The sequence below is a fragment of the Oncorhynchus kisutch genome, unplaced genomic scaffold, assembly GCF_002021735.2.
Source record: "Oncorhynchus kisutch isolate 150728-3 unplaced genomic scaffold, Okis_V2 scaffold650, whole genome shotgun sequence".
In the NCBI taxonomy this organism is placed as follows: Eukaryota; Metazoa; Chordata; class Actinopteri; order Salmoniformes; family Salmonidae; genus Oncorhynchus; species Oncorhynchus kisutch.
This window is the reverse complement of record NW_022262595.1, coordinates 1-20,297: the sequence shown is the minus strand read 5'-3', so window position 1 is coordinate 20,297 and position 20,297 is coordinate 1. Positions and strand designations below refer to the sequence as shown.

The window sequence follows — 20,297 nt, the reverse complement described above, 5'->3', positions numbered from 1 at the left end:
CTTTGTCCGTTTTTCCACAAGGCTGAATATGTGCCCTTGCTTTGAAATAAGTAAGCAAGGTTAGTTTGTATTCATCCAACAATCTGTGCTACAAATTATTCTACAGTATATGCAATTTGCGATGAAGATGCTTATCTTGTGCAACTCTTGACTCCGTTTTTCTCGCCCAGGCTGAAATATAAAACTCACCCTTTCTTTGAAAATAACTAAGCAAGGTTAGTTTGTATTTCATCCAACAATCTGTGCTACAATTATTTCTACAGTATATGCAATTTCTTCCACTTTTTGAGTGACACAAAGATGCTTATCTAAATGGTGAAAATGCAACAGCTGTTAATCAGACTCACTTTCACTTAACATAGTGCACCAAGAGATAGTTTCTCGCTTACGACCACACCGGCCTGAGTACGCCTGATCTCGTCTGATCTCGGAAGCTAAGCAGGGTCGGGCCTGGTTAGTACTTGGATGGGAGACCGCCTGGGAATACCAGGTGCTGTAAGCTTTTTGTCAACTCTTTGTCCGTTTTTTCCAACAAGGCTGAAATATGTGCCCTTGCTTTGAAATAAGTAAGCAAGGTTAGTTTGTATTTCATCCAACAATCTGTGCTACAAATTATTTCTACAGTATATGCAATTTCTTCCACTTTTTGAGTGACACAAAGATGCTTATCTAAATGGTGAAAATGCAACAGCTGTTAATCAGACTCACTTTCACTTAACATAGTGCACCAAGAGATAGTTTCTCGCTTACGACCACACCGGCCTGAGTACGCCTGATCTCGTCTGATCTCGGAAGCTAAGCAGGGTCGGGCCTGGTTAGTACTTGGATGGGAGACCGCCTGGGAATACCAGGTGCTGTAAGCTTTTTGTCAACTCTTTGTCCGTTTTTTCCCACAAGGCTGAAATATGTGCCCTTGCTTTGAAATAAGTAAGCAAGGTTAGTTTGTATTTCATCCAACAATCTGTGCTACAAATTATTTCTACAGTATATGCAATTTCTTCCACTTTTTGAGTGACACAAAGATGCTTATCTAAATGGTGAAAATGCAACAGCTGTTAATCAGACTCACTTTCACTTACATAGTGCACCAAGAGATAGTTTCTCGCTTACGACCACACCGGCCTGAGTACGCCTGATCTCGTCTGATCTCGGAAGCTAAGCAGGGTCGGGCCTGGTTAGTACTTGGATGGGAGACCGCCTGGGAATACCAGGTGCTGTAAGCTTTTTGTCAACTCTTTGTCCGTTTTTTCCCACAAGGCTGAAATATGTGCCCTTGCTTTGAAATAAGTAAGCAAGGTTAGTTTGTATTTCATCCAACAATCTGTGCTACAAATTATTTCTACAGTATATGCAATTTCTTCCACTTTTTGAGTGACACAAAGATGCTTATCTAAATGGTGAAAATGCAACAGCTGTTAATCAGACTCACTTTCACTTAACATAGTGCACCAAGAGATAGTTTCTCGCTTACGACCACACCGGCCTGAGTACGCCTGATCTCGTCTGATCTCGGAAGCTAAGCAGGGTCGGGCCTGGTTAGTACTTGGATGGGAGACCGCCTGGGAATACCAGGTGCTGTAAGCTTTTGTCAACTCTTTGTCCGTTTTTTCCCACAAGGCTGAAATATGTGCCCTTGCTTTGAAATAAGTAAGCAAGGTTAGTTTGTATTTCATCCAACAATCTGTGCTACAAATTATTTCTACAGTATATGCAATTTCTTCCACTTTTTGAGTGACACAAAGATGCTTATCTAAATGGTGAAAATGCAACAGCTGTTAATCAGACTCACTTTCACTTAACATAGTGCACCAAGAGATAGTTTCTCGCTTACGACCACACCGGCCTGAGTACGCCTGATCTCGTCTGATCTCGGAAGCTAAGCAGGGTCGGGCCTGGTTAGTACTTGGATGGGAGACCGCCTGGGAATACCAGGTGCTGTAAGCTTTTTGTCAACTCTTTGTCCGTTTTTTCCCACAAGGCTGAAATATGTGCCCTTGCTTTGAAATAAGTAAGCAAGGTTAGTTTGTATTTCATCCAACAATCTGTGCTACAAATTATTTCTACAGTATATGCAATTTCTTCCACTTTTTGAGTGACACAAAGATGCTTATCTAAATGGTGAAAATGCAACAGCTGTTAATCAGACTCACTTTCACTTAACATAGTGCACCAAGAGATAGTTTCTCGCTTACGACCACACCGGCCTGAGTACGCCTGATCTCGTCTGATCTCGGAAGCTAAGCAGGGTCGGGCCTGGTTAGTACTTGGATGGGAGACCGCCTGGGAATACCAGGTGCTGTAAGCTTTTGTCAACTCTTTGTCCGTTTTTTCCCACAAGGCTGAAATATGTGCCCTTGCTTTGAAATAAGTAAGCAAGGTTAGTTTGTATTTCATCCAACAATCTGTGCTACAAATTATTTCTACAGTATATGCAATTTCTTCCACTTTTTGAGTGACACAAAGATGCTTATCTAAATGGTGAAAATGCAACAGCTGTTAATCAGACTCACTTTCACTTAACATAGTGCACCAAGAGATAGTTTCTCGCTTACGACCACACCGGCCTGAGTACGCCTGATCTCGTCTGATCTCGGAAGCTAAGCAGGGTCGGGCCTGGTTAGTACTTGGATGGGAGACCGCCTGGGAATACCAGGTGCTGTAAGCTTTTTGTCAACTCTTTGTCCGTTTTTTCCCACAAGGCTGAAATATGTGCCCTTGCTTTGAAATAAGTAAGCAAGGTTAGTTTGTATTTCATCCAACAATCTGTGCTACAAATTATTTCTACAGTATATGCAATTTCTTCCACTTTTTGAGTGACACAAAGATGCTTATCTAAATGGTGAAAATGCAACAGCTGTTAATCAGACTCACTTTCACTTAACATAGTGCACCAAGAGATAGTTTCTCGCTTACGACCACACCGGCCTGAGTACGCCTGATCTCGTCTGATCTCGGAAGCTAAGCAGGGTCGGGCCTGGTTAGTACTTGGATGGGAGACCGCCTGGGAATACCAGGTGCTGTAAGCTTTTTGTCAACTCTTTGTCCGTTTTTTCCCACAAGGCTGAAATATGTGCCCTTGCTTTGAAATAAGTAAGCAAGGTTAGTTTGTATTTCATCCAACAATCTGTGCTACAAATTATTTCTACAGTATATGCAATTTCTTCCACTTTTTGAGTGACACAAAGATGCTTATCTAAATGGTGAAAATGCAACAGCTGTTAATCAGACTCACTTTCACTTAACATAGTGCACCAAGAGATAGTTTCTCGCTTACGACCACACCGGCCTGAGTACGCCTGATCTCGTCTGATCTCGGAAGCTAAGCAGGGTCGGGCCTGGTTAGTACTTGGATGGGAGACCGCCTGGGAATACCAGGTGCTGTAAGCTTTTGTCAACTCTTTGTCCGTTTTTTCCCACAAGGCTGAAATATGTGCCCTTGCTTTGAAATAAGTAAGCAAGGTTAGTTTGTATTTCATCCAACAATCTGTGCTACAAATTATTTCTACAGTATATGCAATTTCTTCCACTTTTTGAGTGACACAAAGATGCTTATCTAAATGGTGAAAATGCAACAGCTGTTAATCAGACTCACTTTCACTTAACATAGTGCACCAAGAGATAGTTTCTCGCTTACGACCACACCGGCCTGAGTACGCCTGATCTCGTCTGATCTCGGAAGCTAAGCAGGGTCGGGCCTGGTTAGTACTTGGATGGGAGACCGCCTGGGAATACCAGGTGCTGTAAGCTTTTGTCAACTCTTTGTCCGTTTTTTCCCACAAGGCTGAAATATGTGCCCTTGCTTTGAAATAAGTAAGCAAGGTTAGTTTGTATTTCATCCAACAATCTGTGCTACAAATTATTTCTACAGTATATGCAATTTCTTCCACTTTTTGAGTGACACAAAGATGCTTATCTAAATGGTGAAAATGCAACAGCTGTTAATCAGACTCACTTTCACTTAACATAGTGCACCAAGAGATAGTTTCTCGCTTACGGCCATACCAGCCTGAATACGCATTTCCTGATTGGAGAAGTGACGACAGGTGCGAGTGTCTGAGCTGTGAGTGAGTGTTTGCTGGAGAGTGTTTGCTCGAGAGCTATTTTTGTTAAATTAATTGGTTTTTTGCAATATAATTTATAATTTTCTTTAGTTGAATAGTTTAAAGTTTGGTTAGTCTTCCCCCTTGCAGTTTTTCTGCTTGGGGGAGAGGTTTTTTGGATTGATTTTTTTACTATGACGGACAACATGGAAAAGACAAACGGAATGGACAAAGACAACGAAAAGGCGCAACGGAAGAAAAATGAAGATAACGAAGGAATGAAATATGGAAAAGAATACACGGTGGCAATTAAGTTGGAAGGAGAAGACAAAGTGACGACAATGGAACTACTAAGAGCAATTAAGGAGGTGTGTGGAGAGGTGGTGGGATGCCGAATGAAAGGAGAAAAGAAGTATGAAATTACGATGAGAAATGAAAGAGGAAAAGAACGGTTAATGGATGGATTGCGAATAAAGGACACAAAGATTCTGGCGAGAGATATTAATGTGAAGGAATTGGTGGTGTCTTTTATGAATCTCCCAGTATACGTAGAAGATGGTGTGATACTGAGCAAGCTGAGTAGCTGGGGAGTGACAGCCATCTCGGAGATAAGGAGGAGAGTTTGGCCAGGAACGGAGGTGGTTGACGGGACACGTTTCTGCAAGGTCAAGTTCACAGAAAAAGTGACATCATTACCTTATTCTACTAGAATTGAGACGTTGGAGGGAGCAGAATATTTCAGGGTCATTCATGACAAACAGGTCAGAGTGTGTCGTATGTGTATTCAACCCGGGCACATAGTTAAAGACTGCCCGGAATTTCAGTGTTTTAAGTGTGGCAATCAAGGACACTATGCGAGAGAATGTGATGGAGAGAAGGAAAGGAATTTTTGTGGTGGATGCAGAAAGAGATTGGCGGAGTGCAAATGTGGAGAGGTTGGGGCTGAAGAGGGGAGTCAAACAATATTCGAGGAAGCAGTGGTATTGTCGCAAGAAGGAGAAGAAGATGGAGCAGAGGACGTGGTGGAAGGTGGAGAGACGGAGGAAGGAAGAAGGAAGAAGGACCAGAAGATAAATGAAATTGGGAGCAGTATGGACTCAGAAATAAGAAGAGGGAGTTTTCAGGAGGAGGGGGGGAGTGGACTGGGGGGAAGCACGGGGGGATCACAGGTGTTGGGGGAAAGCACAGCACTAACAAGTAGCTTGGGGGGTGAAGAAATGGAGGGGGTTATGGAGTTGATGACAATACCAGAGACGGCGATGAGCACGGGGAGCACAACGAATATACCAGAAGTGGAGACGAATACGGGGAGCACAACGGAGGTGGATGCCAAGAGTGGGAGTTGGCTGGATAGCATGGACTTGGAGGAGATATCGGACACGGATGATGGGCAAAAGATGGAAAGAACGAGGGAAGGATACAGGAAGAGGAAAGCGGTGGGAAGAGGGGGAGAGAAAGGGTGGAAGAAGAAAGAAACTGGATAACAGGTAGAGGATAATGAAATTATATTTATTATTTTATTATTTATTAGAATGGTCAATATAATGTCAATAAATGCAAATGGTTTGAGAACAATGAGAAAATTTAATAGAATAGTCCAAATGAAGAATTCAGATATTTTATGTATTCAAGAAACACACTGGGATGATGTTTGTGTTTTAGAAGTAAAAAAAATATGGAGGGATTTTATTTATGTAAATAATGGCAGAGGGAATTCAAGTGGGGTTGCAATTTTATTAAGGAAGGATGTAGTAGAAAATGTGAAGAAGATATATAATGATAATAATGGGAGGATTTTAATTTTGGATTTTGAATATATGAATAGGGTTTTTAGGATTATAAATATTTATGCACCGAATAATGAGATAGAGCGAAGGAATTTATTTTTAGAATTAGGGAAATGGTGCAAGGGTAATTGTATTTTAGTTGGGGATTTTAATGTTAAAATGAATAGATTAGATATGTCAAGGGGAGCTATTTTTAGAAGTGACGTATCGAGGGGGGTTTTAAGGAAGATTATGTGTGAAAACAGTCTGATTGATATATGGAGAGACGAGAACCCGAATAAGAGAGGTTTTTCTAGAAGGCAGGTGGTTTTAGGGGAGTTGAAACAGACACGGATAGATCTGGTTTTAGTAAATGAAGGGTTAAGGAATTTTATGAAGGATATTAATTATATTTTTACAACTTTTAGTGATCATGCTGGGTTAACATTTTCGGTGGGGTTAGATAAGGAAGGGAAAGGGGGAGGAATATGGTGCATGAATGCAGGGTATCTAGGTGATGAAGAATATGGAATACAGCTTAAATCTTTGATAGAACATGAAATGAAGGATAAGCAAAAAGGGAATGATAAGTGTCAGTGGTGGGAAAATGTAAAGAAAAAAATAAAAGGTTTTAGTATTAGATATGCAAGGAAGAAGAGGAGTAGGATGACAAGAGAAGAACATTTTTTAAGAGAAAAATTGAATGAAGAAATGAGGAAATGTGATATTGATCCTATTTATAATATTGAAAGGTTTTTAGATTTAAAGGCACAATTGAGCAAATGTGAAATAGATAAGTGTAAGGGGGCATCTATTAGAAGTAGGGCAAAGTATGTGCTAGAAGGGGAGAAATGTACGTCTTTTTTTCTTGGTTTAGAGAAAACTAAACAGACGAAATCATATATTAGTGAGATAGAAAATGTAAAGGGTGAAGTGGTAAATGATTATGTTGAGATATTAGAAACCGTACAGAATTTTTATAAGGATTTATTTAAGAAAGGGGAGGTGGATGAGGGGTGTGTAAAGGAGATTTTAGGTAGTGTGGATGTGCAAATTGGTGTTGAGGATAAGCAAAGATGTGATAGGAAGATAACAGTGGATGAAGTGAAAGATGCAATTAAGGGTTTAAAAATAAATAAAAGTCCTGGAGTAGATGGACTAATTGCAGAGTTTTATAAAATGTATGAAAGTTTTTTAGCACCGATTTTAATGGAAGTGTATCAATATATGGAAGATAATAATACTGTTTCAGACTCCATGGTGACAGGGCTGATAACGATTTTATATAAAAATAAGGGGAGCAAATTAAAATTGGAGAATTATAGGCCAATTAGTTTATTAAACTCAGATTATAAGATTTTAGCTAAGATATTGGCAAATAGGATGAAGATGGTTTTAAATGATATTATAGCACCTACACAAAATTATAGTGTGCCTGGAAGAGACATAGCTGATACTATTATTACACTTAAAAATGTGATAAATAAAATGAATAGCGATAAGAGAGGGGGAATTGTTTTAAGTATAGATTTTAATAAAGCTTTTGACAGAGTGGAACATGATTTTATGTTTAGGGTACTGGAAAAATATGGGTTTGGAAACAGAATAATAGGATGGATAAAATTATTATATAGAAAGGCAAAAAGTAGAGTAAAATGTAATGGGGTTTTAACAGATTATTTTATTCTTGAGAGATCGGTGAGACAGGGGTGCCCTTTATCAGCATTATTGTATGTTTTATCGGTAGAACCCTTAGCGGCATACCTTAAAAAAGATAATTTTATAAATTGTGTAGAGACTCCGCAAGGAGGTTTTAGTTTAATTCATCAATATGCAGACGATACCACAATAACAGTTAGAGATGAGGGAAGTGTTAAAAGGGTGATGGAGTGTTTTAAAGTATATGAGCAAGCCTCAGGAGCAAAAGTGAATATGGAGAAGTCAGTAATAATGTATGTTGGGAAGATTAATGAGGGGATTTTTCCTTTTAAAAGGGTAAATGATTATTTTAAGGTGTTAGGTGTGTTTCTAGGGGTGAAGGAACAGGAAGCTAGGGATCTGACATGGAGTGGTGTAATAAATAAAGTTAGAAAGGTGGTAAATATGTGGAGGGGAAGGTCTTTGAAATTAAAAGGGAAAGTAATTGTTGTAAATTCCTTGCTGATGTCAATTTTTATTCATGTCATGAATGTTTTAGACGTACCAGAATGGGTTTTATCGGAAATAAATAAGATTTTAGTTGATTTTTTATGGGATGGGAAAGGTGCGAAAATTTCTTTTAAAACTTTGATTGCAGGTTATGAGGAGGGGGGTTTGAAGTTGGTGGATTTAAATGTGAGGAAAAAAGCAATTAGAGTCAAAATGGTACGTAAATATTTATATGGTGAATTAGATTATGGATGGAAAAGATTTTTTAAGGAGTATTTGCAGGAGGCTGGGAGGATGGGGGACAATGGTTTATTGATGTGTATGAAAAAGGAAATGTTGGGTAATATACCTTTGTTTTATAGAGAAGTGTTTGAGGCTTGGGGGGAGTTTTTACCAAATATTTATTATGAGTGTACCATTTTAGACAATATTTTAAATCAGCCAATTTTTTTAAATCCCAAGATACAGTATAATAATAAGATGTTGTTTTGTAAATATTTTATGAGGGCTGGGATGAGACAGATTGGGGACATTTTATATGAGGTCATTCCGGGGTTCCTTCCATGTGAGGCAATATTTGATAATGTGGATGAAGAAAATGATGAAATAAGTAGAACTACTGTGGAGAACATGTATAAGAGAATATTAGGATGTCTTCCTGGGGAGTGGGGTGTGTTAATAAATAAAGAGGTGGCTACAAGAGCTAAGGGTTTACCGGTTTTATATTATGAAAGTAATGGGAAGAAGTATGATTTGTCAGGTTTGAAAGTTAAAAAGGTTTATGAAAAATGTATTTTAAGAGAGATAAAAATTCCTGCTTCGGAAAAAGTGTGGTCTAGGGTGTTTGCAAATATAGATGTGAAATCAATATGGAAGAATGTAAATGTAAAATATAATTCTATAGAATGTGAAGACAATGATTTTAAATTGAAACATAATAGGATATTTACGAACGTGGTTTTACATCAAATAAATAGAGATGTTAAAAGAGAATGTGATATTTGTGGTACGGGGGTGGAAAATTTTATGCATTTTTTTGTTGAATGTAGTAGATTAGAAGAGTTTCATAAGTTTTTAAAGGGGATTTTAGTACAACATTGGGGAGAAGAGATTGTTGCTGGGGTTGAGTGGAAGAGGTTGTTTCTTTTTGGTTTAACTGGGAAAAGCAAAGTTTTAAATTTAAATTTGATGAATTTTGTTCTTAGCCATGCCAGATACGCTGTAAGACTAAGAAGGAATTTGGGACATTATGAAGGAAAAATTGTGAGTGTGGAGGTTTTATTTAGAAGTATTTTAGAGAAAGATATAGAAGTAATATATAAATATGGTGGATGTAATTTTGAAAAATTGTTTGTGTGGGGGAGCACTTTTATTGAAATTGAGTCCAATGGAAAACTTCGTTTTAATTATTAATTGGTTTTGGAGGATGATTGGGGTTTTAATAGGTTTTCTTTTCTTTTCTTTTTGATTTTGTAAAAGGGTGAATTGTTCATCCTTAATTATTATTGACTGAATGTTGTAAATATTATGTGTTTTTTCATAATAAAAGAAAAAAAAAAAAAGTATACCTAATCTCGTCTGATCTCGGAAGCTAAGCAGGGTCGGGACTGGTTAGTACTTGGATGGGAGACCGCCTGGGAATACCAGGTGCTGTAACCTTTTGGTCAACTCTTTGTCCGTTTTTTCCCACAAGGCTGAAATATGTGCCCTTGCTTTGAAATAAGTAAGCAAGGTTAGTTTGTATTTCATCCAACAATCTGTGCTACAAATTATGGCTACAGTATATGCAATTTCTTCCACTTTTTGAGTGACACAAAGATGCTTATCTAAATGGTGAAAATGCAACAGCTGTTAATCAGACTCACTTTCACTTAACATAGTGCACCAAGAGATAGTTTCTCGCTTACGACCACACCGGCCTGAGTACGCCTGATCTCGTCTGATCTCGGAAGCTAAGCAGGGTCGGGCCTGGTTAGTACTTGGATGGGAGACCGCCTGGGAATACCAGGTGCTGTAAGCTTTTGGTCAACTCTTTGTCCGTTTTTTCCCACAAGGCTGAAATATGTGCCCTTGCTTTGAAATAAGTAAGCAAGGTTAGTTTGTATTTCATCCAACAATCTGTGCTACAAATTATGGCTACAGTATATGCAATTTCTTCCACTTTTTGAGTGACACAAAGATGCTTATCTAAATGGTGAAAATGCAACAGCTGTTAATCAGACTCACTTTCACTTAACATAGTGCACCAAGAGATAGTTTCTCGCTTACGACCACACCGGCCTGAGTACGCCTGATCTCGTCTGATCTCGGAAGCTAAGCAGGGTCGGGCCTGGTTAGTACTTGGATGGGAGACCGCCTGGGAATACCAGGTGCTGTAAGCTTTTTGTCAACTCTTTGTCCGTTTTTTCCCACAAGGCTGAAATATGTGCCCTTGCTTTGAAATAAGTAAGCAAGGTTAGTTTGTATTTCATCCAACAATCTGTGCTACAAATTATTTCTACAGTATATGCAATTTCTTCCACTTTTTGAGTGACACAAAGATGCTTATCTAAATGGTGAAAATGCAACAGCTGTTAATCAGACTCACTTTCACTTAACATAGTGCACCAAGAGATAGTTTCTCGCTTACGACCACACCGGCCTGAGTACGCCTGATCTCGTCTGATCTCGGAAGCTAAGCAGGGTCGGGCCTGGTTAGTACTTGGATGGGAGACCGCCTGGGAATACCAGGTGCTGTAAGCTTTTTGTCAACTCTTTGTCCGTTTTTTCCCACAAGGCTGAAATATGTGCCCTTGCTTTGAAATAAGTAAGCAAGGTTAGTTTGTATTTCATCCAACAATCTGTGCTACAAATTATTTCTACAGTATATGCAATTTCTTCCACTTTTTGAGTGACACAAAGATGCTTATCTAAATGGTGAAAATGCAACAGCTGTTAATCAGACTCACTTTCACTTAACATAGTGCACCAAGAGATAGTTTCTCGCTTACGACCACACCGGCCTGAGTACGCCTGATCTCGTCTGATCTCGGAAGCTAAGCAGGGTCGGGCCTGGTTAGTACTTGGATGGGAGACCGCCTGGGAATACCAGGTGCTGTAAGCTTTTTGTCAACTCTTTGTCCGTTTTTTCCCACAAGGCTGAAATATGTGCCCTTGCTTTGAAATAAGTAAGCAAGGTTAGTTTGTATTTCATCCAACAATCTGTGCTACAAATTATTTCTACAGTATATGCAATTTCTTCCACTTTTTGAGTGACACAAAGATGCTTATCTAAATGGTGAAAATGCAACAGCTGTTAATCAGACTCACTTTCACTTAACATAGTGCACCAAGAGATAGTTTCTCGCTTACGACCACACCGGCCTGAGTACGCCTGATCTCGTCTGATCTCGGAAGCTAAGCAGGGTCGGGCCTGGTTAGTACTTGGATGGGAGACCGCCTGGGAATACCAGGTGCTGTAAGCTTTTTGTCAACTCTTTGTCCGTTTTTTCCCACAAGGCTGAAATATGTGCCCTTGCTTTGAAATAAGTAAGCAAGGTTAGTTTGTATTTCATCCAACAATCTGTGCTACAAATTATTTCTACAGTATATGCAATTTCTTCCACTTTTTGAGTGACACAAAGATGCTTATCTAAATGGTGAAAATGCAACAGCTGTTAATCAGACTCACTTTCACTTAACATAGTGCACCAAGAGATAGTTTCTCGCTTACGACCACACCGGCCTGAGTACGCCTGATCTCGTCTGATCTCGGAAGCTAAGCAGGGTCGGGCCTGGTTAGTACTTGGATGGGAGACCGCCTGGGAATACCAGGTGCTGTAAGCTTTTTGTCAACTCTTTGTCCGTTTTTTCCCACAAGGCTGAAATATGTGCCCTTGCTTTGAAATAAGTAAGCAAGGTTAGTTTGTATTTCATCCAACAATCTGTGCTACAAATTATTTCTACAGTATATGCAATTTCTTCCACTTTTTGAGTGACACAAAGATGCTTATCTAAATGGTGAAAATGCAACAGCTGTTAATCAGACTCACTTTCACTTAACATAGTGCACCAAGAGATAGTTTCTCGCTTACGACCACACCGGCCTGAGTACGCCTGATCTCGTCTGATCTCGGAAGCTAAGCAGGGTCGGGCCTGGTTAGTACTTGGATGGGAGACCGCCTGGGAATACCAGGTGCTGTAAGCTTTTTGTCAACTCTTTGTCCGTTTTTTCCCACAAGGCTGAAATATGTGCCCTTGCTTTGAAATAAGTAAGCAAGGTTAGTTTGTATTTCATCCAACAATCTGTGCTACAAATTATTTCTACAGTATATGCAATTTCTTCCACTTTTTGAGTGACACAAAGATGCTTATCTAAATGGTGAAAATGCAACAGCTGTTAATCAGACTCACTTTCACTTAACATAGTGCACCAAGAGATAGTTTCTCGCTTACGACCACACCGGCCTGAGTACGCCTGATCTCGTCTGATCTCGGAAGCTAAGCAGGGTCGGGCCTGGTTAGTACTTGGATGGGAGACCGCCTGGGAATACCAGGTGCTGTAAGCTTTTTGTCAACTCTTTGTCCGTTTTTTCCCACAAGGCTGAAATATGTGCCCTTGCTTTGAAATAAGTAAGCAAGGTTAGTTTGTATTTCATCCAACAATCTGTGCTACAAATTATTGCTACAGTATATGCAATTTCTTCCACTTTTTGAGTGACACAAAGATGCTTATCTAAATGGTGAAAATGCAACAGCTGTTAATCAGACTCACTTTCACTTAACATAGTGCACCAAGAGATAGTTTCTCGCTTACGACCACACCGGCCTGAGTACGCCTGATCTCGTCTGATCTCGGAAGCTAAGCAGGGTCGGGCCTGGTTAGTACTTGGATGGGAGACCGCCTGGGAATACCAGGTGCTGTAAGCTTTTTGTCAACTCTTTGTCCGTTTTTTCCCACAAGGCTGAAATATGTGCCCTTGCTTTGAAATAAGTAAGCAAGGTTAGTTTGTATTTCATCCAACAATCTGTGCTACAAATTATTTCTACAGTATATGCAATTTCTTCCACTTTTTGAGTGACACAAAGATGCTTATCTAAATGGTGAAAATGCAACAGCTGTTAATCAGACTCACTTTCACTTAACATAGTGCACCAAGAGATAGTTTCTCGCTTACGACCACACCGGCCTGAGTACGCCTGATCTCGTCTGATCTCGGAAGCTAAGCAGGGTCGGGCCTGGTTAGTACTTGGATGGGAGACCGCCTGGGAATACCAGGTGCTGTAAGCTTTTTGTCAACTCTTTGTCCGTTTTTTCCCACAAGGCTGAAATATGTGCCCTTGCTTTGAAATAAGTAAGCAAGGTTAGTTTGTATTTCATCCAACAATCTGTGCTACAAATTATTTCTACAGTATATGCAATTTCTTCCACTTTTTGAGTGACACAAAGATGCTTATCTAAATGGTGAAAATGCAACAGCTGTTAATCAGACTCACTTTCACTTAACATAGTGCACCAAGAGATAGTTTCTCGCTTACGACCACACCGGCCTGAGTACGCCTGATCTCGTCTGATCTCGGAAGCTAAGCAGGGTCGGGCCTGGTTAGTACTTGGATGGGAGACCGCCTGGGAATACCAGGTGCTGTAAGCTTTTGTCAACTCTTTGTCCGTTTTTTCCCACAAGGCTGAAATATGTGCCCTTGCTTTGAAATAAGTAAGCAAGGTTAGTTTGTATTTCATCCAACAATCTGTGCTACAAATTATTTCTACAGTATATGCAATTTCTTCCACTTTTTGAGTGACACAAAGATGCTTATCTAAATGGTGAAAATGCAACAGCTGTTAATCAGACTCACTTTCACTTAACATAGTGCACCAAGAGATAGTTTCTCGCTTACGACCACACCGGCCTGAGTACGCCTGATCTCGTCTGATCTCGGAAGCTAAGCAGGGTCGGGCCTGGTTAGTACTTGGATGGGAGACCGCCTGGGAATACCAGGTGCTGTAAGCTTTTTGTCAACTCTTTGTCCGTTTTTTCCCACAAGGCTGAAATATGTGCCCTTGCTTTGAAATAAGTAAGCAAGGTTAGTTTGTATTTCATCCAACAATCTGTGCTACAAATTATTTCTACAGTATATGCAATTTCTTCCACTTTTTGAGTGACACAAAGATGCTTATCTAAATGGTGAAAATGCAACAGCTGTTAATCAGACTCACTTTCACTTAACATAGTGCACCAAGAGATAGTTTCTCGCTTACGACCACACCGGCCTGAGTACGCCTGATCTCGTCTGATCTCGGAAGCTAAGCAGGGTCGGGCCTGGTTAGTACTTGGATGGGAGACCGCCTGGGAATACCAGGTGCTGTAAGCTTTTTGTCAACTCTTTGTCCGTTTTTTCCCACAAGGCTGAAATATGTGCCCTTGCTTTGAAATAAGTAAGCAAGGTTAGTTTGTATTTCATCCAACAATCTGTGCTACAAATTATTTCTACAGTATATGCAATTTCTTCCACTTTTTGAGTGACACAAAGATGCTTATCTAAATGGTGAAAATGCAACAGCTGTTAATCAGACTCACTTTCACTTAACATAGTGCACCAAGAGATAGTTTCTCGCTTACGACCACACCGGCCTGAGTACGCCTGATCTCGTCTGATCTCGGAAGCTAAGCAGGGTCGGGCCTGGTTAGTACTTGGATGGGAGACCGCCTGGGAATACCAGGTGCTGTAAGCTTTTTGTCAACTCTTTGTCCGTTTTTTCCCACAAGGCTGAAATATGTGCCCTTGCTTTGAAATAAGTAAGCAAGGTTAGTTTGTATTTCATCCAACAATCTGTGCTACAAATTATTTCTACAGTATATGCAATTTCTTCCACTTTTTGAGTGACACAAAGATGCTTATCTAAATGGTGAAAATGCAACAGCTGTTAATCAGACTCACTTTCACTTAACATAGTGCACCAAGAGATAGTTTCTCGCTTACGACCACACCGGCCTGAGTACGCCTGATCTCGTCTGATCTCGGAAGCTAAGCAGGGTCGGGCCTGGTTAGTACTTGGATGGGAGACCGCCTGGGAATACCAGGTGCTGTAAGCTTTTTGTCAACTCTTTGTCCGTTTTTTCCCACAAGGCTGAAATATGTGCCCTTGCTTTGAAATAAGTAAGCAAGGTTAGTTTGTATTTCATCCAACAATCTGTGCTACAAATTATTTCTACAGTATATGCAATTTCTTCCACTTTTTGAGTGACACAAAGATGCTTATCTAAATGGTGAAAATGCAACAGCTGTTAATCAGACTCACTTTCACTTAACATAGTGCACCAAGAGATAGTTTCTCGCTTACGACCACACCGGCCTGAGTACGCCTGATCTCGTCTGATCTCGGAAGCTAAGCAGGGTCGGGCCTGGTTAGTACTTGGATGGGAGACCGCCTGGGAATACCAGGTGCTGTAAGCTTTTTGTCAACTCTTTGTCCGTTTTTTCCCACAAGGCTGAAATATGTGCCCTTGCTTTGAAATAAGTAAGCAAGGTTAGTTTGTATTTCATCCAACAATCTGTGCTACAAATTATTTCTACAGTATATGCAATTTCTTCCACTTTTTGAGTGACACAAAGATGCTTATCTAAATGGTGAAAATGCAACAGCTGTTAATCAGACTCACTTTCACTTAACATAGTGCACCAAGAGATAGTTTCTCGCTTACGACCACACCGGCCTGAGTACGCCTGATCTCGTCTGATCTCGGAAGCTAAGCAGGGTCGGGCCTGGTTAGTACTTGGATGGGAGACCGCCTGGGAATACCAGGTGCTGTAAGCTTTTTGTCAACTCTTTGTCCGTTTTTTCCCACAAGGCTGAAATATGTGCCCTTGCTTTGAAATAAGTAAGCAAGGTTAGTTTGTATTTCATCCAACAATCTGTGCTACAAATTATTTCTACAGTATATGCAATTTCTTCCACTTTTTGAGTGACACAAAGATGCTTATCTAAATGGTGAAAATGCAACAGCTGTTAATCAGACTCACTTTCACTTAACATAGTGCACCAAGAGATAGTTTCTCGCTTACGACCACACCGGCCTGAGTACGCCTGATCTCGTCTGATCTCGGAAGCTAAGCAGGGTCGGGCCTGGTTAGTACTTGGATGGGAGACCGCCTGGGAATACCAGGTGCTGTAAGCTTTTTGTCAACTCTTTGTCCGTTTTTTCCCACAAGGCTGAAATATGTGCCCTTGCTTTGAAATAAGTAAGCAAGGTTAGTTTGTATTTCATCCAACAATCTGTGCTACAAATTATTTCTACAGTATATGCAATTTCTTCCACTTTTTGAGTGACACAAAGATGCTTATCTAAATGGTGAAAATGCAACAGCTGTTAATCAGACTCACTTTCACTTAACATAGTGCACCAAGAGATAGTTTCTCGCTTACGACCACACCGGCCTGAGTACGCCTGATCTCGTCTGATCTCGGAAGCTAAGCAGGGTCGGGCCTGGTTAGTACTTGGATGGGAGACCGCCTGGGAATACCAGGTGCTGTAAGCTTTTTGTCAACTCTTTGTCCGTTTTTTCCCACAAGGCTGAAATATGTGCCCTTGCTTTGAAATAAGTAAGCAAGGTTAGTTTGTATTTCATCCAACAATCTGTGCTACAAATTATTTCTACAGTATATGCAATTTCTTCCACTTTTTGAGTGACACAAAGATGCTTATCTAAATGGTGAAAATGCAACAGCTGTTAATCAGACTCACTTTCACTTAACATAGTGCACCAAGAGATAGTTTCTCGCTTACGACCACACCGGCCTGAGTACGCCTGATCTCGTCTGATCTCGGAAGCTAAGCAGGGTCGGGCCTGGTTAGTACTTGGATGGGAGACCGCCTGGGAATACCAGGTGCTGTAAGCTTTTTGTCAACTCTTTGTCCGTTTTTTCCCACAAGGCTGAAATATGTGCCCTTGCTTTGAAATAAGTAAGCAAGGTTAGTTTGTATTTCATCCAACAATCTGTGCTACAAATTATTTCTACAGTATATGCAATTTCTTCCACTTTTTGAGTGACACAAAGATGCTTATCTAAATGGTGAAAATGCAACAGCTGTTAATCAGACTCACTTTCACTTAACATAGTGCACCAAGAGATAGTTTCTCGCTTACGACCACACCGGCCTGAGTACGCCTGATCTCGTCTGATCTCGGAAGCTAAGCAGGGTCGGGCCTGGTTAGTACTTGGATGGGAGACCGCCTGGGAATACCAGGTGCTGTAAGCTTTTTGTCAACTCTTTGTCCGTTTTTTCCCACAAGGCTGAAATATGTGCCCTTGCTTTGAAATAAGTAAGCAAGGTTAGTTTGTATTTCATCCAACAATCTGTGCTACAAATTATTTCTACAGTATATGCAATTTCTTCCACTTTTTGAGTGACACAAAGATGCTTATCTAAATGGTGAAAATGCAACAGCTGTTAATCAGACTCACTTTCACTTAACATAGTGCACCAAGAGATAGTTTCTCGCTTACGACCACACCGGCCTGAGTACGCCTGATCTCGTCTGATCTCGGAAGCTAAGCAGGGTCGGGCCTGGTTAGTACTTGGATGGGAGACCGCCTGGGAATACCAGGTGCTGTAAGCTTTTTGTCAACTCTTTGTCCGTTTTTTCCCACAAGGCTGAAATATGTGCCCTTGCTTTGAAATAAGTAAGCAAGGTTAGTTTGTATTTCATCCAACAATCTGTGCTACAAATTATTTCTACAGTATATGCAATTTCTTCCACTTTTTGAGTGACACAAAGATGCTTATCTAAATGGTGAAAATGCAACAGCTGTTAATCAGACTCACTTTCACTTAACATAGTGCACCAAGAGATAGTTTCTCGCTTACGACCACACCGGCCTGAGTACGCCTGATCTCGTCTGATCTCGGAAGCTAAGCAGGGTCGGGCCTGGTTAGTACTTGGATGGGAGACCGCCTGGGAATACCAGGTGCTGTAAGCTTTTTGTCAACTCTTTGTCCGTTTTTTCCCACAAGGCTGAAATATGTGCCCTTGCTTTGAAATAAGTAAGCAAGGTTAGTTTGTATTTCATCCAACAATCTGTGCTACAAATTATTTCTACAGTATATGCAATTTCTTCCACTTTTTGAGTGACACAAAGATGCTTATCTAAATGGTGAAAATGCAACAGCTGTTAATCAGACTCACTTTCACTTAACATAGTGCACCAAGAGATAGTTTCTCGCTTACGACCACACCGGCCTGAGTACGCCTGATCTCGTCTGATCTCGGAAGCTAAGCAGGGTCGGGCCTGGTTAGTACTTGGATGGGAGACCGCCTGGGAATACCAGGTGCTGTAAGCTTTTTGTCAACTCTTTGTCCGTTTTTTCCCACAAGGCTGAAATATGTGCCCTTGCTTTGAAATAAGTAAGCAAGGTTAGTTTGTATTTCATCCAACAATCTGTGCTACAAATTATTTCTACAGTATATGCAATTTCTTCCACTTTTTGAGTGACACAAAGATGCTTATCTAAATGGTGAAAATGCAACAGCTGTTAATCAGACTCACTTTCACTTAACATAGTGCACCAAGAGATAGTTTCTCGCTTACGACCACACCGGCCTGAGTACGCCTGATCTCGTCTGATCTCGGAAGCTAAGCAGGGTCGGGCCTGGTTAGTACTTGGATGGGAGACCGCCTGGGAATACCAGGTGCTGTAAGCTTTTTGTCAACTCTTTGTCCGTTTTTTCCCACAAGGCTGAAATATGTGCCCTTGCTTTGAAATAAGTAAGCAAGGTTAGTTTGTATTTCATCCAACAATCTGTGCTACAAATTATTTCTACAGTATATGCAATTTCTTCCACTTTTTGAGTGACACAAAGATGCTTATCTAAATGGTGAAAATGCAACAGCTGTTAATCAGACTCACTTTCACTTAACATAGTGCACCAAGAGATAGTTTCTCGCTTACGACCACACCGGCCTGAGTACGCCTGATCTCGTCTGATCTCGGAAGCTAAGCAGGGTCGGGCCTGGTTAGTACTTGGATGGGAGACCGCCTGGGAATACCAGGTGCTGTAAGCTTTTTGTCAACTCTTTGTCCGTTTTTTCCCACAAGGCTGAAATATGTGCCCTTGCTTTGAAATAAGTAAGCAAGGTTAGTTTGTATTTCATCCAACAATCTGTGCTACAAATTATTTCTACAGTATATGCAATTTCTTCCACTTTTTGAGTGACACAAAGATGCTTATCTAAATGGTGAAAATGCAACAGCTGTTAATCAGACTCACTTTCACTTAACATAGTGCACCAAGAGATAGTTTCTCGCTTACGACCACACCGGCCTGAGTACGCCTGATCTCGTCTGATCTCGGAAGCTAAGCAGGGTCGGGCCTGGTTAGTACTTGGATGGGAGACCGCCTGGGAATACCAGGTGCTGTAAGCTTTTTGTCAACTCTTTGTCCGTTTTTTCCCACAAGGCTGAAATATGTGCCCTTGCTTTGAAATAAGTAAGCAAGGTTAGTTTGTATTTCATCCAACAATCTGTGCTACAAATTATTTCTACAGTATATGCAATTTCTTCCACTTTTTGAGTGACACAAAGATGCTTATCTAAATGGTGAAAATGCAACAGCTGTTAATCAGACTCACTTTCACTTAACATAGTGCACCAAGAGATAGTTTCTCGCTTACGACCACACCGGCCTGAGTACGCCTGATCTCGTCTGATCTCGGAAGCTAAGCAGGGTCGGGCCTGGTTAGTACTTGGATGGGAGACCGCCTGGGAATACCAGGTGCTGTAAGCTTTTTGTCAACTCTTTGTCCGTTTTTTCCCACAAGGCTTAAATATGTGCCCTTGCTTTGAAATAAGTAAGCAAGGTTAGTTTGTATTTCATCCAACAATCTGTGCTACAAATTATGGCTACAGTATATGCAATTTCTTCCACTTTTTGAGTGACACAAAGATGCTTATCTAAATGGTGAAAATGCAACAGCTGTTAATCAGACTCACTTTCACTTAACATAGTGCACCAAGAGATAGTTTCTCGCTTACGACCACACCGGCCTGAGTACGCCTGATCTCGTCTGATCTCGGAAGCTAAGCAGGGTCAGGACCTGGTTAGTACTTGGATGGGAGACCGCTGGGAATACCCTGGTGCTGTAAGCTTTTGTCAACTCCTTTGTCCGTTTTTTTCCACAATGCTGAAATATGTGCCCTTGCTTTGAAATAAACTAAGCACGGTAGTTTGTATTTCATCCAAACAATCTGTGCTCACCAAATTATTTCTACAGTATATATGCAATTTCTTCTTCCACTTTTTGAGTGACACAAAAGATGTTATCTAAATGGTGAAAATGCAACAGCTGTTAATCAGACTCACT

General features: G+C 40.6%; 38 non-coding genes and 1 pseudogene across 38 annotated transcripts; all 39 read left to right on the top strand.

Moving 5' to 3' along the window:
• Nucleotides 1-383: 383 nt before the first annotated feature.
• Nucleotides 384-502, top strand: LOC116361140 (5S ribosomal RNA). Its single transcript, XR_004207332.1, has one exon. It is a non-coding gene; the product is annotated as a 5S ribosomal RNA (ribosomal RNA).
• A 242-nt stretch (nucleotides 503-744) lies between these two features.
• Nucleotides 745-863, top strand: LOC116361139 (5S ribosomal RNA). The gene has a single exon (XR_004207331.1). It is a non-coding gene; the product is annotated as a 5S ribosomal RNA (ribosomal RNA).
• A 241-nt stretch (nucleotides 864-1,104) lies between these two features.
• LOC116361138 (5S ribosomal RNA) lies at nucleotides 1,105-1,223 on the top strand. Its single transcript, XR_004207330.1, has one exon. It is a non-coding gene; the product is annotated as a 5S ribosomal RNA (ribosomal RNA).
• A 242-nt stretch (nucleotides 1,224-1,465) lies between these two features.
• LOC116361136 (5S ribosomal RNA) lies at nucleotides 1,466-1,584 on the top strand. The gene has a single exon (XR_004207328.1). It is a non-coding gene; the product is annotated as a 5S ribosomal RNA (ribosomal RNA).
• Nucleotides 1,585-1,825: 241 nt separating this feature from the next.
• Nucleotides 1,826-1,944, top strand: LOC116361135 (5S ribosomal RNA). Its single transcript, XR_004207327.1, has one exon. It is a non-coding gene; the product is annotated as a 5S ribosomal RNA (ribosomal RNA).
• Nucleotides 1,945-2,186: 242 nt separating this feature from the next.
• Nucleotides 2,187-2,305, top strand: LOC116361134 (5S ribosomal RNA). The gene has a single exon (XR_004207326.1). It is a non-coding gene; the product is annotated as a 5S ribosomal RNA (ribosomal RNA).
• A 241-nt stretch (nucleotides 2,306-2,546) lies between these two features.
• On the top strand, nucleotides 2,547-2,665 carry LOC116361133 (5S ribosomal RNA). Its single transcript, XR_004207325.1, has one exon. It is a non-coding gene; the product is annotated as a 5S ribosomal RNA (ribosomal RNA).
• A 242-nt stretch (nucleotides 2,666-2,907) lies between these two features.
• LOC116361132 (5S ribosomal RNA) lies at nucleotides 2,908-3,026 on the top strand. Its single transcript, XR_004207324.1, has one exon. It is a non-coding gene; the product is annotated as a 5S ribosomal RNA (ribosomal RNA).
• A 242-nt stretch (nucleotides 3,027-3,268) lies between these two features.
• Nucleotides 3,269-3,387, top strand: LOC116361130 (5S ribosomal RNA). Its single transcript, XR_004207323.1, has one exon. It is a non-coding gene; the product is annotated as a 5S ribosomal RNA (ribosomal RNA).
• A 241-nt stretch (nucleotides 3,388-3,628) lies between these two features.
• Nucleotides 3,629-3,747, top strand: LOC116361129 (5S ribosomal RNA). Its single transcript, XR_004207322.1, has one exon. It is a non-coding gene; the product is annotated as a 5S ribosomal RNA (ribosomal RNA).
• A 6,108-nt stretch (nucleotides 3,748-9,855) lies between these two features.
• LOC116361128 (5S ribosomal RNA) lies at nucleotides 9,856-9,974 on the top strand. The gene has a single exon (XR_004207321.1). It is a non-coding gene; the product is annotated as a 5S ribosomal RNA (ribosomal RNA).
• A 242-nt stretch (nucleotides 9,975-10,216) lies between these two features.
• On the top strand, nucleotides 10,217-10,335 carry LOC116361127 (5S ribosomal RNA). The gene has a single exon (XR_004207320.1). It is a non-coding gene; the product is annotated as a 5S ribosomal RNA (ribosomal RNA).
• A 242-nt stretch (nucleotides 10,336-10,577) lies between these two features.
• Nucleotides 10,578-10,696, top strand: LOC116361126 (5S ribosomal RNA). Its single transcript, XR_004207319.1, has one exon. It is a non-coding gene; the product is annotated as a 5S ribosomal RNA (ribosomal RNA).
• A 242-nt stretch (nucleotides 10,697-10,938) lies between these two features.
• On the top strand, nucleotides 10,939-11,057 carry LOC116361124 (5S ribosomal RNA). Its single transcript, XR_004207317.1, has one exon. It is a non-coding gene; the product is annotated as a 5S ribosomal RNA (ribosomal RNA).
• Nucleotides 11,058-11,299: 242 nt separating this feature from the next.
• Nucleotides 11,300-11,418, top strand: LOC116361123 (5S ribosomal RNA). The gene has a single exon (XR_004207316.1). It is a non-coding gene; the product is annotated as a 5S ribosomal RNA (ribosomal RNA).
• A 242-nt stretch (nucleotides 11,419-11,660) lies between these two features.
• LOC116361122 (5S ribosomal RNA) lies at nucleotides 11,661-11,779 on the top strand. The gene has a single exon (XR_004207315.1). It is a non-coding gene; the product is annotated as a 5S ribosomal RNA (ribosomal RNA).
• A 242-nt stretch (nucleotides 11,780-12,021) lies between these two features.
• On the top strand, nucleotides 12,022-12,140 carry LOC116361121 (5S ribosomal RNA). The gene has a single exon (XR_004207314.1). It is a non-coding gene; the product is annotated as a 5S ribosomal RNA (ribosomal RNA).
• A 242-nt stretch (nucleotides 12,141-12,382) lies between these two features.
• LOC116361120 (5S ribosomal RNA) lies at nucleotides 12,383-12,501 on the top strand. The gene has a single exon (XR_004207313.1). It is a non-coding gene; the product is annotated as a 5S ribosomal RNA (ribosomal RNA).
• A 242-nt stretch (nucleotides 12,502-12,743) lies between these two features.
• Nucleotides 12,744-12,862, top strand: LOC116361119 (5S ribosomal RNA). Its single transcript, XR_004207312.1, has one exon. It is a non-coding gene; the product is annotated as a 5S ribosomal RNA (ribosomal RNA).
• A 242-nt stretch (nucleotides 12,863-13,104) lies between these two features.
• On the top strand, nucleotides 13,105-13,223 carry LOC116361118 (5S ribosomal RNA). Its single transcript, XR_004207311.1, has one exon. It is a non-coding gene; the product is annotated as a 5S ribosomal RNA (ribosomal RNA).
• A 242-nt stretch (nucleotides 13,224-13,465) lies between these two features.
• Nucleotides 13,466-13,584, top strand: LOC116361117 (5S ribosomal RNA). Its single transcript, XR_004207310.1, has one exon. It is a non-coding gene; the product is annotated as a 5S ribosomal RNA (ribosomal RNA).
• A 241-nt stretch (nucleotides 13,585-13,825) lies between these two features.
• Nucleotides 13,826-13,944, top strand: LOC116361116 (5S ribosomal RNA). The gene has a single exon (XR_004207309.1). It is a non-coding gene; the product is annotated as a 5S ribosomal RNA (ribosomal RNA).
• Nucleotides 13,945-14,186: 242 nt separating this feature from the next.
• LOC116361114 (5S ribosomal RNA) lies at nucleotides 14,187-14,305 on the top strand. Its single transcript, XR_004207308.1, has one exon. It is a non-coding gene; the product is annotated as a 5S ribosomal RNA (ribosomal RNA).
• A 242-nt stretch (nucleotides 14,306-14,547) lies between these two features.
• LOC116361112 (5S ribosomal RNA) lies at nucleotides 14,548-14,666 on the top strand. Its single transcript, XR_004207306.1, has one exon. It is a non-coding gene; the product is annotated as a 5S ribosomal RNA (ribosomal RNA).
• A 242-nt stretch (nucleotides 14,667-14,908) lies between these two features.
• LOC116361111 (5S ribosomal RNA) lies at nucleotides 14,909-15,027 on the top strand. Its single transcript, XR_004207305.1, has one exon. It is a non-coding gene; the product is annotated as a 5S ribosomal RNA (ribosomal RNA).
• Nucleotides 15,028-15,269: 242 nt separating this feature from the next.
• Nucleotides 15,270-15,388, top strand: LOC116361110 (5S ribosomal RNA). The gene has a single exon (XR_004207304.1). It is a non-coding gene; the product is annotated as a 5S ribosomal RNA (ribosomal RNA).
• A 242-nt stretch (nucleotides 15,389-15,630) lies between these two features.
• Nucleotides 15,631-15,749, top strand: LOC116361109 (5S ribosomal RNA). The gene has a single exon (XR_004207303.1). It is a non-coding gene; the product is annotated as a 5S ribosomal RNA (ribosomal RNA).
• A 242-nt stretch (nucleotides 15,750-15,991) lies between these two features.
• LOC116361108 (5S ribosomal RNA) lies at nucleotides 15,992-16,110 on the top strand. The gene has a single exon (XR_004207302.1). It is a non-coding gene; the product is annotated as a 5S ribosomal RNA (ribosomal RNA).
• Nucleotides 16,111-16,352: 242 nt separating this feature from the next.
• On the top strand, nucleotides 16,353-16,471 carry LOC116361107 (5S ribosomal RNA). The gene has a single exon (XR_004207301.1). It is a non-coding gene; the product is annotated as a 5S ribosomal RNA (ribosomal RNA).
• Nucleotides 16,472-16,713: 242 nt separating this feature from the next.
• LOC116361106 (5S ribosomal RNA) lies at nucleotides 16,714-16,832 on the top strand. The gene has a single exon (XR_004207300.1). It is a non-coding gene; the product is annotated as a 5S ribosomal RNA (ribosomal RNA).
• Nucleotides 16,833-17,074: 242 nt separating this feature from the next.
• On the top strand, nucleotides 17,075-17,193 carry LOC116361105 (5S ribosomal RNA). Its single transcript, XR_004207299.1, has one exon. It is a non-coding gene; the product is annotated as a 5S ribosomal RNA (ribosomal RNA).
• A 242-nt stretch (nucleotides 17,194-17,435) lies between these two features.
• Nucleotides 17,436-17,554, top strand: LOC116361104 (5S ribosomal RNA). The gene has a single exon (XR_004207298.1). It is a non-coding gene; the product is annotated as a 5S ribosomal RNA (ribosomal RNA).
• Nucleotides 17,555-17,796: 242 nt separating this feature from the next.
• On the top strand, nucleotides 17,797-17,915 carry LOC116361103 (5S ribosomal RNA). Its single transcript, XR_004207297.1, has one exon. It is a non-coding gene; the product is annotated as a 5S ribosomal RNA (ribosomal RNA).
• Nucleotides 17,916-18,157: 242 nt separating this feature from the next.
• LOC116361142 (5S ribosomal RNA) lies at nucleotides 18,158-18,276 on the top strand. The gene has a single exon (XR_004207333.1). It is a non-coding gene; the product is annotated as a 5S ribosomal RNA (ribosomal RNA).
• Nucleotides 18,277-18,518: 242 nt separating this feature from the next.
• Nucleotides 18,519-18,637, top strand: LOC116361137 (5S ribosomal RNA). Its single transcript, XR_004207329.1, has one exon. It is a non-coding gene; the product is annotated as a 5S ribosomal RNA (ribosomal RNA).
• A 242-nt stretch (nucleotides 18,638-18,879) lies between these two features.
• LOC116361125 (5S ribosomal RNA) lies at nucleotides 18,880-18,998 on the top strand. The gene has a single exon (XR_004207318.1). It is a non-coding gene; the product is annotated as a 5S ribosomal RNA (ribosomal RNA).
• A 242-nt stretch (nucleotides 18,999-19,240) lies between these two features.
• Nucleotides 19,241-19,359, top strand: LOC116361113 (5S ribosomal RNA). Its single transcript, XR_004207307.1, has one exon. It is a non-coding gene; the product is annotated as a 5S ribosomal RNA (ribosomal RNA).
• Nucleotides 19,360-19,601: 242 nt separating this feature from the next.
• On the top strand, nucleotides 19,602-19,720 carry LOC116361102 (5S ribosomal RNA). The gene has a single exon (XR_004207296.1). It is a non-coding gene; the product is annotated as a 5S ribosomal RNA (ribosomal RNA).
• A 242-nt stretch (nucleotides 19,721-19,962) lies between these two features.
• Nucleotides 19,963-20,082, top strand: LOC116361141 (uncharacterized; annotated as a pseudogene).
• Nucleotides 20,083-20,297: the final 215 nt, after the last annotated feature.